Here is a 19,679-nt window from a genome sequence, read left to right on the forward strand (position 1 = left end):
GGGATTGGGGTGGGAGACAAGGAGGGGCTTTGCTTGGGGCTGGAGGTTTCTGAAAAGGAGATGGATTTGGTAAAGGGTGGAGAATCATGACTTGAGTTTTATTTATTTATTTTTTTTTCACTTTTGGGATTGATACCGCCTCTAGAGACGGCAGGAATCCTACTAGATGCCTCGGGAAGGTTTCACTTTTGGGGGGTTTTAGGCCATTTGGCAATTTAAAATGATGGTGGTCTCATGCAAAGTAGGCCACCATTGCATATTTTTGCAGCTTCTGCCATGTTCTTTTTTTTCACAGAGTTTTTCCGTGGTAAAAAATGACATGCCATTATTGCTCGTAATAGAAAACCAATATAATCCTGCTATTCAGGCTACTATTTCCTCACCATATATATATATATATACTCAATCATCAAACAAATGAGGAATACCAAACTTTTCACTTTACTTTAAATTTTCCATTTAGAACCCAGGGACTTAGTATCAGAATGTTCTGTGCTCAATCCTTTTGGCTCTTGCCCTTACAGGGCTGCAACCATATTCATGGTGGAACAGCATTTTGTTTTTAACCTCGTTTACTAGTTCCCATTGACAAATGATTTCTATTTTATTTATTTTTATTATTATTTTAAAATTGCATATTACTAAATCACTTATCTTTTAAAATGTTCCATACAAACTCCGTCCCCTCCTCATGTGACTCCACATCCCAATGTGCTTATTGATACATTGTATTTGTTTTTGCAGCAATTAAAATCTCTTCAACCTCCCGACATTGCAATGTTTCGGCAGCTTATATCGCCTGCTTCATGGGATTCTTCTCATTTAATCAGCCACTCCCGGCTCCGACATTGCAATGTTTCGGCAGCTTATATTGCCTGCTTCAGGGGATTCTTCCTGGCAATTGAAAACAAAACGCACTTGATAGCACTCTTCCCCTCAAGAAGTTACAATATATTCTACAATTTTCAATGGCATCTTAGCAAATCGGGACTCACTCATTTAATCGGCTGCTCCCGGCTCCACCCTGCAGCACAAAAACAAAACGGCGTCTCTTCACTCAAAGTTTGTCTTCCGGACATTCTATTTTTAAACAGCCCGCCTGCCTCGGATTTGCACCAATCAAATCGCTCGCTTAACCTCTAAACCAATCAGAACCCTCGCTACATATAAACTGACCAGTCGACTTCTTTATTCAGGCCGGCCTGATACGTAGTTTGTTGTTTGAAGATCCATTTCTGTTCTTTCTGCATTAACTTTAAATTTAGATTACCTCCTCGCTCATCTTCCCTTAGAACTTCCAACACTGTACATTTCATGCTGCTAAACACATGACCTTTCTCAAGGCAATGTTGCACCATCGGGGCTTCTTGCCTCATTCATTTTAGAGCAGTTTTATGCTCTATAAGCCAGGTCTTTAAACTCTTCACAGTTTTCCTGATGTACAATAATTCATTGCTTATACTACTGCTTGAGTCGTGCAAGTTGTTCTTACTTTAGGTTTGTAAAACTGTAACTTCAATATTGGAATATCTATATTTGAATGTGCATTAGCACACATAGTACAAGCATTACATGGAAAGTGACCTACTTCCTCAGTGGTCACCTGCCGGCCTGAATAAAGAAGTCGACTGGTCAGTTTATGTGTAGCGAGGGTTCTGATTGGTTTAGAGGTCAAGTGAGCGATTTGATTGGTGCAAATCCGAGGCAGGCGGGCTGTTTAAAAACAGAACGTCCGGAAGACAAACTTTGAGCGAAGAGACACCGTTTTTTGTGCTGCAGGGTGGAGTCGGGAGCAGCCGATTAAATGAGTGAATCCCGATTTGCTAAGATGCCATTGAAAATTGTAGAATATATTGTAACTTCTTGCGGGGAAGAGTGCTATCAAGTGCCTTTTGTTTTCAATTGCCAGGAAGAATCCCCTGAAGCAGGCAATATAAGCTGCCAAAACATTGCAATGTAGGAGCCGGGAGCGGCCGATTAAATGAGAAGAATCCCCTGAAGCAGGCGATATAAGCTGCCGAAACATTGCAATGTTGGGAGGTTGAAGAGATTTTAATTGCTACAAAAACAAATACAATGTATCAATAAACACATTGGGATTTGGAGTCACATGAGGAGGGGACAGAGATTGTATGGAACATTTTAAAAGATAAGTGATTTAGTAAAGTAATATGCAATTTTAAAATAATAATAAAAATAAATAAAAAAATCATTTGTCAATTGGAACTAGTAAATGAGGTTAAAAACAAAATGCTGTTCCACCATGAATATGGTTGCAGCCCTGTAAGGGCAAGAGCCAAAAGGATTGAGCACAGAACATTCTGATCCTAAGGGCCTTATTTTCCAGTAACACATTAGGGGGCATTACCAATGCAAATGAGGCTTCTTTCGTGCAGTGGGGAAACATCGTGTGCGGCAATGTTTTCCCACTGCACGATGATTCTTTCAGTCTTTTATCGCAGTGCACGATATTTCAATAGTCCCAGACAGCCTGTGAGAGTGAGAGTGAGAAAGAGAGAGAGCCTTACTATAGTGCCTATGCCCTACATAGGTATTTTAACCCCTATAGGAGGGCCACCTACTAACTCGGGGTGGGGATTAGGTATGAGCGTCGGGGGTTGGGGGCCACTTTCGCATTCCACATGAGACCTACGGACAGAACAGTGGTCTCTAGTGCAGATTTGCTGGCTGTCGGAGTGAGGACGCTCACTCCAAGAAGTGGTTTGGGCAACGTTCTCTCTACCTAGCTTGATGGACACTCTACCTGGGCAACAACATGCTAGGTGGAGAGAACGTTGGCCAAATCTCCGCTTGGAGTGAGCGTCCTCACTCCGACGGCCAGCAAATCTGCACTAGAGACCACTGTTCAGTCCGTAGGTCTCATGTGGAATGCGAAAGTGGCCCCCAACCCCCGACGCTCATACCTAATCCCCACCCCGAGTTAGTAGGTGGCCCTCCTATAGGGGTTAAAATACCTATGTAGGGCATAGGCACTATAGTAAGTCTCTCTCTCTCTCTCTCTCTCTCTCTCTCTCTCTCTCTCTCTCTCTCTCTCTCTCTCTCTCTCTCTCTCTCTCTCTCTCTCTCTCTCTCTCTCTCTCTCTCACTCACAGCCTGGGACTATCGTGGATGGTGGTAATCCTTTTCAGGCCTATAACGCGAGGTTGGAGTTGTAGTTAGCAGCTGCGCTAACACTGCGGCTGTTTCGCCGCACACAGGTTCCCGCTTTACATATGCTCTGCCCCCTGACTACCAAATGACTAATTTGCATTCGCGTTAACAGCTGTTAACGTGATTTGCGAATTTATCGCACGCGGTAAAGTGCTTGGAAAATGAGGCCCTAAGTCCCTGGGTTCTAAATGGAAAATTTAAAGTAAAGTGAAATGTTTGGTATTCCTCATTTGTTTGATGATTGAGTATATGCCAATATTGCTACCATATTTTGTTGGACAGAAGCAAAATAGGACATCCTCCTGTGATACTTTTCCAATCCCGTGATAAAATAGCAATGCTTGATAAATCTCTCTTTAACTTTGCACCTGAGTGTGAAGTAACCTACCCAAGATTACAAGTTGCAGCAGTGAGATTTGATCCCTGACTTCAAGAGTTTGTGGCCTACTGCTCTTATCATTAGGCTACTGCTCCACTTGTATTCAAGCTCATTTTTCAGAAACAGTACTTTTCTTGATGTCAATGAGCTGCCAAAATAGAAAACTTCATCAACTGAATAAATGACATGATATCACTTGACAACAATGACTAACATACATGTTTGACTTTTCTGTGAGTTGTTCATTAACTTGTTGATTATAAAAAAAACAATAGCAGGTGTACTTCCTACCAGAGGAAGCTCAGTACCAGTTAAAAATAGGCTAGTCACTTTTGGGAGAGTCCAGAATCAAATAATTCTTTAAAGAAAGGCTCTTCATTCAAAATTCAGCAAACTAATTCACTATTAAAATTAAATCTGCCTGTAAGCTCAAAACGTAACAGTGATGGCTCTTAAATGAAGACCTCTGGGGAACATTACCCTATTTATTATAGTCACATTTGAGTAAATTGATATTACTGTTGCAGACCAGTCAAATAAATCCTCATCAGAAATTACACCACTTTCTTGTCCCTTCCCACCCCAAGCTGGGCCCCATTACACCCTCTCTCTATCTCTTCCTCCTCAAGTTGTCTGAGTGATCAGTTACTGCTCCTTTGACAGTTTACCTCCATAGGCTGGAGGGAAGAAGGGCCTTGTGTTGGACTGAGGGACAGCCTGTCAGTGTGCCCATGAAAGTGACAGCAGAAGACTAGGTTGGCACAGGCAGTGGTGAAGGGCCCTGGGATACTGCGGGAGGCACCCTGGCAGAAGGAGGGTTGAGCAACGGCTCCTGCCATATCAGCTGTGCCAGGTCCTTGAAGATGAGTGCAGGTAGGAGCAAGCCATCACCTGCCATCCAGTGTCGGGCCCAGAAAAGCGTTGAGATTCATGCCCCAGGTGAAAAGGGATAGAGCCATCATTGGACCTCAAAAGTGTAAGGCTTAAGAGCCAGTAAGGAGGACCCATAGTAGCAGGGAATAGGCAGCTGCTGCAGGTGTTGGCAACAGGGCTAAGAGCCAAGGAAGTTAGACTTCAGCAGTGCAGATAGGCAGTGACAGGAGGGAGGCATCAGGAATAGGTATGGTGGTATATGGGGCCAAGGGCAGTGTTCCCTTTGCCCTTGGTACGTACACAGCTCGTGAACCTCACCCATACAGCAAAACATAGTGTGCACAAGAAATCCCAATACTATTTGTATTATACTAGCTCATTGTGCAAAAGATTAAACTCGGCTTAATAAAAAAATTGTACAAAAGAAAATGTTTGTGCACGCAGCATTTAAAAATTAGAGGTAGCATTGGCCAAGGAGCCCCAACAATGAGCTCTAGCTGGCCATGGTGGTGCTAGCAGCAATATCAGGACCAATCAATAGACCAATCAATGCCATACATATGTTTCCCCCAGCCCATCAGTGAGTAGAGGAGGGATGCCTTGCTCCTTCTATGGGAATATAACAATAAAGTGTAAGTTTTTAATATTAATAATTTCTGTTACACTACCTAAGACTTTGGATAGTGCAGCATAAAAATCTTTAAAAATAAATAAATAAACTGATTTCTCTAGAAAGTTGAAAAAAAACAAAACTTTCCAGTACTGTGTAACCATGTTGGAAAATACAGTATATAAGATTTCACTGGCAAAACAAATACTCAGTTGTTCCATTTGATAAATCCCATGTGGGTATCTTTTATTAGAAATGCACAGATCATAATCTGGAAGGCCGAAACCCTTGTGGGCTATTGACTGGTTTTGAATGTGACAACACAAAGGATAAGTGACAAGATTAAATACACAAATATGAGTTGAACTCAGAGATATTTTTGACGTTAAGTAAACAGGTGAAATGATTCCTTCAACATATAGTCCCAGAGGTCAGGGAAGGAATCAGTTACAATATATTATGTGTACTGAATTAATTCCCATTCAGTTTATCAATAGCTTGATCTCTTATTTCATTATGCCTTTATACATGTAGCTAAGCAGTAACAACATTAAAAGGTACTATGCCATAAGTTCTTCCATTGCAAATACTCAAGGGAAGTCTAATATAGTTCTAAGTTTTTACAAAGTCTTACAATGACTGTGTTTTTATGAAAGCCAGTAAAGTAATTTTGTGAAATGGCAAATGCAAGGCATACTCAAAGACAATGCTAAGCTGTATAGAAAGGCCTAACTATAATCTATTTTAAGAGGAATTAAAAATATTCCTTTACTTTGGGAAACAAGAGAGAACAAAACATTGAAAAATAAAATGGAAATTATATATCCAAATTTGTATTGTTTTTGATTTCCCTTTTTCAAATATGCATGGCATTTCACAGCATAACTGATCTTTTACGTGAGCAATTATTATAAGAACATAAGCAGTTGCCATACTGGTTAGATTTAGGGTCCATCAAGCCCAGCATCCTGTTTCCAACAGTGGCCCATCCAGGATAGAAGAATCTGACAAGCACCCAAACATTAAATAGATCCCAAGAAACCTATAGCTTGGGTACTTGCCAGGTTCCTGAGGCCTGGGTTGGAAACAGGATGCTGGGCTTGATGGACCCTTGGTCTGACCCAGCATGGCAAATTCGTATGTTCTTATAGCAGTGGCTATTCCCTAAGAGGTAAATTTTAAAAGGGCCATGCGGGTGTCCATGTATGTGTGGTTCCTGGCACACTCACAAGGATGCGCCGAGTATATAACATACGCACATTGCTGCGCGCATATTATAAAATCCGATACCTGCGCATACATGCATGCCCAATTTTAATTCAGTGTGCATATGTGCGCACAGGTTCCCACTTGTGTGCACAAGGATGGGCATTTTGTTTAAAAGTGAACAGCGATGTAATCAGGCCTTCCCCAATTCTCTCCCAGTCTGCTCCAATTAAAGGGTGGACTTGGAGGGAACTTCCCTAATCCCCTACCTATCCTTCCTCCCTTTTTCCCTCTCCTCTTCAGCCCCTCAACTCGACCTACCTACCTGATTTTTTTTTTGTTTTGGAACTTACCTGCTCTCCTGAGCAGAAGTAAGTTCTGTGCACCGGCCGTTGCTGGTATGCACTTCACCGGGACAGCGTCTAATGGCGCTGTCCCGGCCGACCCCTGCCCCTGCCCCCAGCCCACCCCTTTTAAATAACCTGGCACTTCCACATGTATTGGGAGATATGCGCTTGGCTGGCTACTCTGAAAATGCACTCGGCGCACGCATGACCTGGCCACGAACGTATCTCCCAGGATTTGCACATGCCAGCTTTTAAAATTCCCCCGTAAGTCAACTTGACTAATAGCAGTTTATGAATTTCTCCTCCAGATACTTATCCAAACCTTTTTTAACCCAGCTAAGCTAACTGCCTTAATCACATTCTAGAGCTTAATTGTGTTTGAGAAAGATTTGTTTTAATTGTGCTATTTGCTGCTTCATGGAGTGTACATTAGTCCTTCTATTACCTGAAAGAGTAAACAGTCAATTCACATTTACCCTATCTAATCCTCTCATGATTTTGTAGATCTCCATCATATCCCCTCAGCCATCCTTTCTCCAAGCTGAACCTACTTAGTCTTTCCTCATAGGTGAGACATTCCATCCCTTTATCATTTTGGTTGCCCTTCTCTGTACCTTCTCCAGCGTATCTATGACTTTTATGAGATGCGGTGACCAGAACTGAACATAGTACTAAAGGTGCGGTTTCACCATGAGAGCAATGCAGAGGCATTATGACATTCTCTTTTTATTCACCATTCCCTTCCTAATAATTCCTAATAATTCCTAACATTCTGTTGACTTTTGTGACCAGTACAGCACACTGAGCCGATGATTTCAATGTATTATCTACTATGACACTTTAGATCTTTTTCCTGGGTGGTAACTCCTAACATAACATCTAATGTCGTGTAACTACAGCATGGATTATTTTTCCATATATACTTCACCTTGTATTTGTCCACATTAAATTTAATCTGCCATTTGGATGTCCAATCTTCCAGTCTTGCCATGTCCTCCTGGAATTTATCAATTTATCCTCTTTCCAGGTCATTTATAAATATATTAAAAAGCCCTGGTCCAAGTACTGATCCCTGAGGCCCTCCACTGTTTACTTCTCTCTACTGAGAAAACTGACCACTTAATCCTATTCTCTACTTCATGTCTTTTAACCAGTTTGCAAGCCATAAAAGTACATTATCTCCAATCCCATGACTTTTAAATTTTCTTAGAAGCCTCTCATGGGGGACTTCGTAAAACATCTTCTGAAAACCCAAATATACTACATCTACTGGTTCAGCTTTATTCACATGCTTTTATTAAACCCTTCAAAAAATGAAGCAGATATGTGAGGTAAGATTTCCCTTGGATATATCCATGCTAATTGACACATTCACCAAATATAATACAGGCAAGAAGATTTTATGAGGAGCTAAACGATCATGGAATCAAGTAAACATGGAGATTAGATCATATCAGAATTAGAGAATTATGATGCAGTGACATTTTAAAAATCTTGATCTATAAATTTGATATCTACTTATATTCATCTAGAAGCAAATTGGTTATCAGTGTCTAAGTAAAAGAATAAGCACAGCACGCATATATGAGTATATTCAGGATGAACAAACAGAAATCTAATATCTCATAGGGATGTGCTGGGAAAAAATTTCATTTCATTTTGAATTTCGTTATTGGGGTGCTTTTTCCACTGATTTCATTTTGTTTAATGTTTATTTAGTGTTCTTAAATTTTCTAAAGTGAAATAAGCATTAAAAAAACCCACACAAAAATGGATTAAAAATAGAAACGGGGCCCTCAGAAGCTTCCCTACCATCCATCCCTCACACTGGGAAAAATGCTGGGGCCAGGATCCTCCCCAGTTTCCAGTCCAAGGGAGTTCTGATGAAGAGGCCTAGGCCCAGGCTGAAGCTATAGACTTGCGTCAACTTAGGCTGAAGGATGTCGCCATGACCTTGGCTTAGGCCCCATGCAAAGGTCTGTCCTAGTCCTGATACCGAGGCCCAGATCCAAAGCCTCAGCCTAGGCCGGATGCCGGGGCTTTGGCCTTGGCCTAGCACCAGGCTTGACATCAGAATCTAGCCCAGAGGCCTGGTCCCAACACCTGGACCTCGGACCAGGCCTAGGACCAATGCCAGAGCCAAGCCCGGAGGCCCAGTCCTGATGCCTGGTCCTCAGGCTAGGCAAAGGCCAAGGCCCTGGCCCAATGCCAGGGCTCAACAAGAGGGTCAGGTCTAGATACCTGGGCCTCACACCAGACCCAGGCCTGATGCCAGGGCCCAGCCTGGAGGACTGGTCCCAAAGCCCAGACGCCATGTCCTGAGGCCTGGTCCTCAGCCTAGACTAAGGCCAAGGGCCAAGCCTGATGCCAGAGCCTGGCCCAGTGGCAGGTCCTAGTGCCTGTGCCTGGGCCAAGGCCAAGGCCTAGGCCTAAGCACTTCTCTCAGCTACTCAATCATCCCTTCACATGCTCATATCCCTGTCTAACATTCCTGACACCCCTATCTCACATCCTCTTCCCCTTGCTCCCTCTCTCCCCTGCTCAACTCTTTCTGCCCTTCCCTATCCAGAATACCTCTGACTACCTCTTTCCTACTCCTTCCTGCTCAGCATCTCTGACTCCCCTCTCCCCCAACTAAGGCAACTCCACACCCCATATCTCTTCCCTGCCCAGCAGCCCCTATTCCCCCCCTTTTCTACCTCTCCCTACCCAACAACCCCATCCTCCTTTCCCCCAGCCCTTCCTATCCAGCAGACTCCTGACTCCCTATCTCCCCATGCCTTCCTGCTCAGCAGACTCTTGAACTCCTATCTTCCTACACCTTCCTGCCCAATACATTTCCCCCTCCTCCTGGCTCCCAGCCAGCAGAAAAGACTTTAGTCCAATCCAGAGTCTCCCTCCCTCTTTATCAGCAGCAGATGAGGGCAAGAAGTATGAGAAGAGGAAGATGAGGAGGCTGCAGTAGATTTACAGTGCATGCATCTCTCTCCCTCATGTTCCTGCTTTTACATCCAGGCCCCATGAGGTGAAGAGAGCATCAGCCTCACTGCCAGGCCTGGCAGGTGAAGATAAAGTTGGTGTCCTGCTAGGCCTATATGAACAGGAGTTTGTGATGTCTCACTTTGATCTGGGTGAAGGGGAAGGGAAGATCTGGGTGAAGGAGGAGGGAACAACTTCCCACTGGCCAGGAAGAGAAGAAGAAAGCAAGAGTAGCTTCCTGTCATACCCAATAAGAGAAGTCAGCCAAATCCTGCCCAGACTGATGAGAAAAGATCAGTCTTCTGCTGGTTCTGCAATACACCTCCCGGGACTTTATGATATACTAGTGTGACCCGACAAACCTGTTGAGAGCCACAGGCCTAGACCAAGGCCCTTACATCAAGACCAAGCCTCTGGGCTGGGCCCAAACATTTGCCCTGGGCCTGGGACTAGATATTGGTGCCGAGCTGCGGTGTTGGATCCCCGACAGACGTGGTAAGTGGTGACTGGGAAGTTTCCCAATCTGTCAAATGTTTTCAGTTCTGGGCCTTAGCTCATGTCTCAGCCAAGGCCCTCGCATGGGGCTCGGGCATAGGCCACAGCCCCTGCATCAGGCCACTGATTATGCCTAGGCAAGGTCCTGGCCTCAGGCCTAGGCCTAGCCCAAAGTGCTGGCATGACACTCACAGTTATGCTGTTGCCCCTGCTTTGGGCCTGTCTTTCCATAGGAGAGGCCATGGTCTTGGGCCAGGCCTAGGTCTAACAGTGACCTTTTTTTATTTTTATTTTTAAATAAAACGTGAAAACTAACTAAATTTCATTGGAACTGACAACAATGTGCTTTTTATAGGTAAGGGAATCTAGGGTGGGGGACACTAAGGCCACCAGAGTGATTTTTGAGGGTTAGGAAATGGGTGGGTCCTACCTGTATTAACTAGTATTGGAAAGGGGGAGCCGGGGTAAGGGATCTAGATAAAGTGATGGTGTTTTTGACTGGGGCGATAGTTGATATCATGGGTAGCGGTTTGGGGCAGGGGATCGGGGTATTATCATGTGGTGCTGTTTATTTTTTAAAACGAATGTGGAGCTGCCACAAATGGTGGCCCTGGGGTGGGCAGGGGTCAAGTAAAACCCCTGGTGGCTTTTTAAACTATTTTTTTTTTGGGGGGGAGACAAGTTGAGTCATATTGTTCTTTAGATCAATGGTGACCCCATAAGTTGGGGGCCGCCATTGCACATCTAGTAGGTTCCAGACATGCTATTTTGTATCACAGACTTTTTCCACAAGACAAAAGAAAATAGTGATATTGCTGCGATATTTTGTTGGAGAGAGGCAAATATTATTGGACCATCCTTCCTTGCCCCCGATATTGAGTCCTTCCTATGGTAAAAAATCATGGCTTTGTAAATCCAGGAATAATTTGCCTATTACTGAAAGTCAGTGCAAACCACCTAACTTTTTCCACCTTAATTCCACTCCTGTAGCCACCCACTTTAAAGGTCCTAGATTTAAAAGCTAGTGAAACTAGGTTCCTAAATTTAGGGACTCAGTCCTAGAAAATTTTGACAGGGCCAATTTAGGGACTTAACTCCCAAAGTTAGGCAACTAATCCTTTGAAAATTGATCTCGTAGGCATTCCATATTCAGCTTCTATCTGGCTGATCAAGTTAGCTGGATAAACATATCTGGCTAACTTGTCCGGGATATTCACTGGTGTGGCCCTGCCACTGAATATACCTGGATTACTAATACTTAGCCAGATACATTTATTCAGTTAAGTTTAGACTTGCTAAATAGTAGATCTCACTTATCTGGCTAAGGGGGTTATTTTCTAACCCTATTGCATGTGAAAAGTCGCTTTTCGTGTGCGATAGCTAAATCGGAGCGGAGTTGGGGTGGCATCGGCACCGGAAGAGGAGGAATCGGGGCGGCATCGGGGCGGATGCGACGGAAAAATTGCTGGCGGCGAAAAGGTAAGAACCCTTATCGCTGCCATTAGTGCGCCCAATAGCACCACCTTTTACAATGGCGCTATTGGGTGCGAAAGCTGGCAGCGATAACACCATGGTGGTGCAATCGCTGCCAGCTTTCACAGGCCCACTCCCGCTTCACCCCCCTGCCCCTCGTTACCACGCGATTCAAAGAGCTCTGCACCGTAGGAAAATCCAGGTCTAAGTTAGCTGATAATTCTGAATATCACCAATTATCCGGCTAAGATAGTCACATAAGTAACCATGTCCCAGAATGCGCCCTTTCTGCCCACCACTTAGATGGGTAACTATTTAGCTGGAGAAATAGTTAACCAGCTAAGTGGTAGCCACTGAACATGGCTGATTATTCAAGCAGCATCATTTAGCTGGATACACCCAAACTTATTTGGCTAAGTGATACTGAATATCAACCTCTAGGGACCTAAGTCTAGCTGAAAATAGTCATCTTACTTAGATTCCTAAATTTAGGAATTCAGCTTTTTTTGAATATCATAAGAACATAAGAACAAGCCATACTGTGTCAGACCAAGGGCCCATCAAGCCCAGCATCCTGTTTCCAACAGTGGCCAATCCAGGCCATAAGAACCTGGCAAGTACCCAAAATCTAAGTCTATTTCATGTTACCATTGCCAGTAATAGCAGTAGCTATTTTCTAAGTCAACTTAATTAATAGCAAGTAATGGACTTCTCCTCCAAGAACTTATCCAATCCTTTTTTAAACACAGCTATACTAACTGAACTAACCACTCCTCTGGCAACAAATTCCAGAGTTTAATTGTGCGCTGAGTGAAGAAGAACTTTCTCCGATTAGTTTTAAATGTGCCACATGCTAACTTCATGGCGTGCCTCCTAGTCTTTCTATTATCTGAAAGACTAAATAACCGATTCACATCTACCCGTTCTAGACCTCTCATGATTTTAAACACCTCTATCATATCCCCCCTCAGCTGTCTTTTCTCCAAGCTGAATAGTCTTTCCTCATAGGGGAGCTGTTCCATTCCCCTTATCATTTCGGTCGTCCTTCTCTGTACCTTCTCCATCGCAATTATATCTTTTTTGAGATGAGGCGACCAGAATTGTACACAGTACTCAAGGTGGGGTCTCACCATGGAGCGATACAGAGGCATTATGACATTTTCCGTTTTATTCACCATTCCCTTCCTAATAATTCCCAACATTCTGTTTGCTTTTTTGACTGCCGCAGCACACTGAACCGACGATTTCAATGTGTTATCCACTATGACACCTAGATCTCTTTCTTGGGTGGTAGCACCTAATATGGAACCTAACATCGTGTAACTATAGCATGGGTTATTTTTCCCTATATGCATCACCTTGCACTTATCCACATTAAATTTCATCTGCCATTTGGATGCCCAATTTTCCAGTCTCACAAGGTCTTCCTGCAATTTATCACAATCTGCTTGTGATTTAACTACTTTGAACAATTTTGTATCATTTGCAAATTTGATTACCTCACTCGTCGTATTTCTTTCCAGATCATTTATAAATATATTGAAAAGTAAGGGTCCCAATACAGATCCCTGAGGCACTCCACTGCCCACTCCCTTCCACTGAGAAAATTGTCCATTTAATCCTACTCTCTGTTTCCTGTCTTTTAGCCAGTTTGTAATCCATGAAAGGACATTGCCACCTATCCCATGACATTTTACTTTTCCTAGAAGCCTCTCATGAGGAACTTTGTCAAATGCCTTCTGAAAATCCAAGTACACTACATCTACCGGTTCACCTTTATCCACATGTTTATTAACTCCTTCAAAAAAGTGCAGCACATTTGTGAGGCAAGACTTGCCTTGAATAAAGCCATGCTGACTTTGTTCCATTAAACCATGTCTTTCTATATTTTCTGTGATTTTGATGCTTAGAACACTTTCCACTATTTTTCCTGGCACTGAAGTCAGGCTAACCAGTCTGTAGTTTCCCGGATCGCCCCTGGAGCCCTTTTTAAATATTGGGGTTACATTAGCTATCCTCCAGTCTTCATATACAATGGTTGATTTTAATGATAGGTTACAAATGTTTACTAATAGATCTGAAATTTCATTTTTGAGTTCCATCAGAACCCTGGGGTGTATACCATCTGGTCCAGGTGATTTACTACTTTTCATTTTATCAATCAGGCCTACCTCATCTTCTAGGTTTACCGTGATTTGTTTCAGTCCATCTGAATCATTACCCATGAAAACCTTCTCCGGAACGGGTATCTCCCCATTATACCCTTTAGTAAACTCCGAAGCAAAGAAATCATTTAATCTTTCCGCAATGGCCTTATCTTCTCTAAGTGCCCCTTTAACCCCTCAATCATCTAATGGTCCAACTGACTCCCTCACAGGCTTTCTGCTTCGGATATATTTTGAAAAGATTTTACTGTGAGTTTTTGCCTCTATGGCCAACTTCTTTTCAAATTCTCTCTTATCCTGTCTTATCAATGTCTTGCATTTAACTTGCCAACGTTTATGCATTATCCTATTTTCTTCTGTTGGATCCTTCTTCCAATTTTTGAACGAAGATCTTTTGGCTAAAATGGCTTCTTTCACCTCCCCTTTTAACCATGCCGGTAATCGTTTTGCCTTCTTTCCAACTTTTTTAATGTGTAGAATACATCTGGTCTGTGCTTCTGGGATGGTATTATTTAATAATGACCATGCCTCTTGCACACTTTTTACCTTTGTAGCTGCTCCTTTCAGTTTTTTTCTTACAATTTTTCTCATTTTATCAAAGTTTCCCTTTTGAAAGTTTAGCACGAGAGCCATGGATTTGCTTACTGTCCCACTTCCAGTCATTAATTCACATTTGATCATATTATGATCACTATTGCCAAGCGGCCCCACTACCGTTACCTCTTTCACCAAATCCTGTCCTCCACTGAGAATTAGATCTAAAATTGGTCCCTCTCTTGTCAGTTCCTGGACCAATTGCTCCATAAAAATGTCATTTATTCCATCCAGGAACTTTATATCTCTAGCATGTACCGATGGTATATTTACCCAGTCTATATTGGGTTAATTGAAGTCTCCCATTATTACCGCACTACCAATTTGGTTAGCTTTCCTAATTTCTCTTAGCATTTCACTATCAGTCTCACCATCTTGACCAGGTAGACGGTAGTATACTCCTATCACTATAGTCTTCCCTGACACACAAGCGATTTCTACCCATAAAGATTCAATTGTGCATTTAGTCTCGTGCAGGATGTTTATCCTGTTGGACTCTATGCCATCCCGGACATAAAGCACCACACCACCTCCCGGGTGCTCCTCTCTGTCATTGTGATATAGTTTATATTCTGGTATAGCACTGTCCCATTGGTTGTCCTCCTTCTACCATGTCTCTGAGATGCCATTTAAGTCTATGTCATCATTCACTGTTATACATTCTAATTCTCCCATCTTACTTCTTAGACTTCTGGCATTAGCATACAAAGATTTCAAAGTTTGTTTTTTGTTTGTATTTTCATTCTGCTTTTTAATTGATAGGGATAAGTTAGAATTTTTTAGCTCAGGTGAGTTTTTAGTTACAGGCACTTGGACTACTTTTCTTATAATTGGAACCTCACTGTTGGGATGCCCTAATTCTAATGCATCATTAGTATCCTTTGAAGATACCTCTCTCTGAACCATGCGCTGCTGAGCTACTGTCGGCTTTCCCCTTTGTTCTAGTTTAAAAGCTGTTTTATCTCCTTTTTAAAAGTTAGCGCCAGCAGTCTGGTTCCACCCTGGTTAAGGTGGAGCCCATCCCTTCGGAAGAGACTCCCCCTTCCCCAAAAGGATCCCCAGTTCCTAACAAAACTGAATCCCTCTTCTTTGCACCATCGTCTCATCCACGCATTGAGACTCTGGAGCTCTGCCTGCGTCTGGGGACCTGCGCGTGGAACAGGAAGCATTTCAGAGAATGCTACCCTGGAGGTTCTGGATTTAAGCTTTCTACCTAAGTGCCTAAATTTGGCTTCCAGAACCTCCCTCCCACATTTTCCTATGTCATTGGTGGCCACATGTACCACGACAGCCGGCTCCTCCCCAGCACTGTCTAAAATCTTATCTAGGTGACGCATGAGGTCCGTCACCTTCGCACCAGGTAGGCATGTTACCAGGCGATCCTCACGCCCACCAGCCACTCAACTGTCTACATTCCTAATAATCAAATCACCAGCTATGACGGCCGACCTAACCCTTCCCTCCTGGGCAGTAGGCCTTGGGGAGATATCCTCGGTGCGAAAGGACAATGCATCTGCTGGAGAGCAGGTCCTTGCTACAGGATCCTTTCCTGCTTCATCAGGTTGATGTTCTCCAATCATGAGACCTTCTTCCTCCAAGGCAGCACCAGGGCTGCCAGTCTGAAGTTGGGAGTTGGCTACTATGTCCCTGAATGTCTCATCTATATACCTCTCTGTCTGCCTCAGCTCCTCCAGGTTTGCCACTCTAGCCTCCAGAGATCAGACTCGTTCTCTGAGAGCCAGGAGCTCTTTGCATCGTATGCACATGTACAATTTCTCACTGGCGGGTAAAAAATCATACATGTGACACTCGATGCAAAAGACTGGGAAGCCCCCCTCTTGCTGCTGGACTGCTGCCTTCATCTCAAATTTGTTCAGTTTCTACTTAAGTTTTAGATTGCTATGGGAGTAGGAATGTGTCTAATTAATGTCCTTTAAATGTATTAGTGAATTCACTATATGTCTGGTAGTGGCCTACACGGGAATGATCAAACTCTCAATAAGGTGTTGTTTTTTTAAAGTGACACCTGCCTATAAATTAAAGGATGAGCTAGGGGTGGGAGAAAAGCCTTAATGAATCAGTATCATACAGGTGAATTTTCAAAGGAGTTACACGTGTAAATGTAACATACTATTGTAGCAATTTTAAAAATCCATTTACACACAGGGATGGCATCTTTGATTTTGGCACACAAGTACAATTGTGTGCGCATATGGTAACTCATGCCAAAGGACCCAGCCATATTATAACATATGCACATATATGCATGCATGGTATAAAATTAATTGTATGTGCGTACATGTGCGCACAATTTTAAATGGACAAGCGCATGTGCTTCCAAATGCCGCCTTTACCGCTTAAGTGGGGAATTTCAGTAGACACGTGTACTGACACAATTACCAATTAAACAAATTTGTTCCCGGTTCGCCCAGTTAAGGGATCAGACTTCCTATGCAGCCCCCCCCCCCCATTAATTAGCCCCCCTTTTACCCTGCTAGCCCTGACCCTTAAAACCCTTCTCACCTCTTTCAATTTTTTTGTTTTCTGACTTACACGCCATTCAGAGCAGAAGTAAAGTTACGTGGCAGTGAACCCGGGTGCGCGGTAGCGTATGTAATTATTTACATGCTGGATTCATAGAGGTATCCTGGAATATCCATGCCCACCCAGACCATGCCCACACCCTGCCCCTTTTTTTGTGAATTCAATTTTGTGCGCATACCGGGAGATACACGCGTACGCACGTGCTTTTAAAATCCGCGCAGTTTGCACCGTCTCAGCTTGTGCACAGGGCATGCACAGGACTTTTAAAATCTACCTGATAAAATACACTTACACATGAACTTGATGAATTAATTGCTTCAAAAGGGCATATAAACTTTTAAAAATAAATAAAGAAAGAAAAAATATTCTATGGACAATTAAATGGCTTATATTGAAGCAATTTTCAAAACCCCTCTTATACAGATAAAATGCATTTACACATGTAAAATCCAATTTTAAGCATGCAAATGCTTTTTAAAATCAGGCCTTTATTGAGCAAGCACAGTATCATTCCTTAATAACAACATCATTTTAAGTTTATAATCTCAATAAACACAAGATTCTGGCTAAATATTTTTTTAGTGGCATGATGTATTCTGAAGCAGCTGAAATATGTATTATGATAATTTTATGAAACAGAATTGCTCATAAAAGATGTATCTGAAGGAAGAATATCACAAAGAATCTGAAACTGAAAGGATACTTGTAGAATGTAACATCTCAGTATTGCTAGAATTGCTGGGAAATCTATGGCAGAAGGAAATATTGTACATGTCATGTAGTGCTAGAATCTCCAAGAAATTTCAGGATGGGCTTCTTGGACTAAGTAGTGAGTATTGTAGTAACTTTAGCCATTAAACAGATGAGAACATGTAGTGTAAGATTGATTGTCCATGAATAGGGACACTTCATGGTAGGATAACAATAATGGAAAACCAACAGTGTGTGATATAATCAGAGAACTAATGGGATTTAAAAGTCAAGAAGCTGTAAAAGGTGCTGAAAAGTTCTGAAAGGTGGAAGGTCATCATTCAACATTCTGGAGCAACAAACATGGCTGATAAAATCATAGTATTATATCTGAGTTCATATGTTGATAACCAGTGTCATGACATCTAAAACTACTTTTTTTGTGTATTCTGAATAACTACTCCTACCTTCAATGTTTCAGTAGTCTTCTAATATGAGTTAGGGCTTGGTGAAATTTAAAGGTGATTGATTGGCTGCCTCTATCCTTGCCCTCATAATCTGTATTAATCTGATAACCTGACAGCTCAAATTAAGGGCTGCATTGATTTTATAAGGAAGAAATAATAGGGAGATATTTCTGTACTGTGTGTGAAAAATAAATTCCTATGCAATGTCGAAGAACCTTTTGGCAATACATTTGCATGTGATTGCCCTTAACATATTTCCAAAATCATATCATCAGTGCAAAGAACCATATATTCTGTACTCACTAACAAGAAAACAACTGCTGAAATAGAAAGCTAATATTTTGGTCTTGAATAAATTGAAATATTAAGAAGTAAATTGGTAAACTTTACTGTTAAACAAAAATAGCTCTACTTGTAGATTGAAATCTTTAGAAAGGTGCTATATGAAGTCTAACATCAAGGTTTTCCCTTGAATGTTGTGTTTTATTTTAATAACTTTTTATTTTATAAACACAATGAACAGCACAATTGCATAATGTATAAAATATATAATAGAAAAGAAAAAAAAATGATTCCCATGCATAGCAAATAAAGAAAAGATGAAAACATACAAAAACACAAATATAAAAGATGCAATTAATCAGTCCAACCATCTCTAACTGCAGTCTTCACCAAGTCCAATAGGGGCCCCAAACCTGTTTGTGGCCCTCCACTCAGTTCTTGAGCATATAGGTTATTTTTTTTTCCATCTACACTGTTTAACCACCACAGTCCTCCAATAATCGATATGCAGAATTGATTTCCAGAAGGAAGCTGTAGTGATTCTAGCCACAGGCAATAAATGAGAAGCCAGCTGTTTTACTACAACAGTCAGGATATTGGCCTCCCACCATATCAAAAGGCACAGTTAAGGAGAAAAATTAAAGGTGTAACCAACAATGGCTTATATTTCTTTAGGCACATCCACCTAAAAGTTACCCACTGTGGGACATTCCCAGGACATGTCAATGCATCAAATCCTCATCCACGTCAAAAAAGTGACTTGAATTGGAAAACTTAGAAAAATACAATGGATACCTATTGGACCTATGTAGGAGTCTGAACATCAATTCTTTGGTTTTTTTTACAGATTGATAACTTTTGAAAAAAACACCAAAGTTCCAATCAACTGTATCAAGATTCAAGGAATGATCAGAATTCCATTTATTAATTAAAATATTGTCAGTCTCTGTCTCATACAACTTATCAAGTAAATAACAATAAAATTGTGAAATACGTTTGACCAGGAAGTCTTTTAAAAAGAATCATTTGTAGGCCATCTCCCCCCCCCCTTGAGACAGTGTGTGAACATCTCCTCTATTGTAAAATATAACTCTTAAATAGTTAAAAATATAAGAAATGAGTATGGGGTGAGATAAATTCTTCCATTAAATCCTCAAAGGATTTTAAAGTATTGCCCCTCCATATCTATCGTAGAAATTGTAGCCCCCTTTCCTCTCACCACCTGGAGTCCAAGGAAAATGTGATATGAGACAACTGTAGATTATTTGAGAGGGGGAAATGGGAGAAAAACAATTGATCTCCACCTTAAGACATTTGTTAAAATGTGAGCAAATCTTAAGAGTATGAGATAAAATTAGACTGTTCTTATTAATTTTGGTAAGTATCACCAATCCAGATGGATAG

The sequence above is a fragment of the Rhinatrema bivittatum genome, chromosome 9 (genome assembly GCF_901001135.1).
Source record: "Rhinatrema bivittatum chromosome 9, aRhiBiv1.1, whole genome shotgun sequence".
Classification (NCBI taxonomy): domain Eukaryota; kingdom Metazoa; phylum Chordata; class Amphibia; order Gymnophiona; family Rhinatrematidae; genus Rhinatrema; species Rhinatrema bivittatum.